Consider the following 1,636-nt stretch of genomic DNA (forward strand, 5'->3'; position numbering starts at 1 on the left):
TAAGACCATAGTTTTATTGGATCAGAAAAAGGATTTTAGGTTCCCAATATCTTCTTTTTGGGAAGGAATGCTTTGACGTGGAGATTTAGCCAGGAGGGTGGAGGGTGGAAATACCAGTGTTGCGAGACCCTATTTACTTAAGGCATTTATTTGGAGAGATTGTAAGGGTGCTTAGGTGAGACTTATGCAAAAGGGAGGTGGGGGCGTTTCCCGGAGACAGTCTGGATTGGGGATTTTCCTCTCCCTCCCTCAAGGAATGACCCTTCCTTGGCCCTTATCCCTGGTCTGGAAAATGGCTCCTGTCATGACAAGGAAGCGTTCCCCTCTCTGTACATTTGTCATCTCATGAGTGCAATGTATAGCGTTCAATTCTCTACAACAGGGACAAAGTAGGAGAAATTATGTTGCTGTTGGAAATGTGGAGATTCAATTCCTAAAACACGCCATGTACAGTGTGCAAGAATTAGTTAAGATGATTGGAAGGCTCTCCATAGAATAAAGTGGGTTTTTGTTGTTTAGTCGTTTAGTCGTGTCCGACTCTTCGTGACCCCATGGACCATAGCACACCAGGCACTCCTCTCTTGCACTGCCTCCCGCAGTTTGGTCAAACTCATGTCTCGTAGCTTCGAGAACACTGTCCAACCATCTCGTCCTCTGTCGCCCCCTTCTCCTAGTGCCCTCCATCTTTCCCAACATCAAGGTCTTTCCCAAGGATTCTTCTCTTCTCATGAGGTGGCCAAAGTATTGGAGCCTCAGCTTCACAATCTGTCCTTCCAGTGAGCACTCAGGGCTGATTTCCTTAAGAATGGATAGGTTTGATCTTCTTGCAGTCCATGGGACTCTCAAGTGGGTTTTTAAAAAGTGCTATTTTTTAAAGGCTGTAGTGACTTTCAGCATCACTATCCCAAAATGTGGCTCAGAGAATGATCTGATGCACTTCTACTGCTGAATGAATCTAACCACGCCTGGTTTTGTGAGCTGCCAGGATGGGAGGCCCCTTGAGAACCATATACACCGGTATATAAACTGCTTTGAGCTCCCTGGAGTGAGCGGGGTAAGAGCAACATAGCGTTTGTTAAAAAAAGGTACCTTATCCATGTTGTTTCTGGTGGTTACTTTTTTAAAAAAGGAAATGAGGTTACCAAAATCACTCCTACAACAGCACTTGGGCACATCTTGTTAGTGCTAAATGAACAGAAAATAATGGCAGCAGTGGTGTTTTTACCCTGGCAGTAGAGTTGACTCCTGTCAACCTAGCAGTTCGAAAGCACGTCAAAATGCAAGTAGATAAATAGGAACCGCTACAGCGGGAAGGTAAACGGCGTTTCCATGTGCTGCTCTGGTTTACCAGAAGCGGCTTTGTCATGCTGGCCACATGACCTGGAAGCTATACGCCGGCTCCCTCGGCCAATAATGCGAGATGAGAGCGCAACCCCAGAGTCGGTCACGACTGGACCTAATGGTCAGGGGTCCCTTTACCTTTAGAGTTGACTCTAGCTACACAACTCCATGCTTTCAGACCAAGAATGGACTAAAGTATAGAAAAGGCAGGAGAACATGAAAAAGCAAAACACTTTCCCTCATCTCTTCTGGTAACAAGAAAGAAAGAAAGAGAGAGAAAACAAGACACCGTTGG

This window comes from Zootoca vivipara, chromosome 2 (genome assembly GCF_965207765.1).
Source record: "Zootoca vivipara chromosome 2, rZooViv2.hap1.1, whole genome shotgun sequence".
NCBI lineage: Eukaryota > Metazoa > Chordata > Lepidosauria > Squamata > Lacertidae > Zootoca > Zootoca vivipara.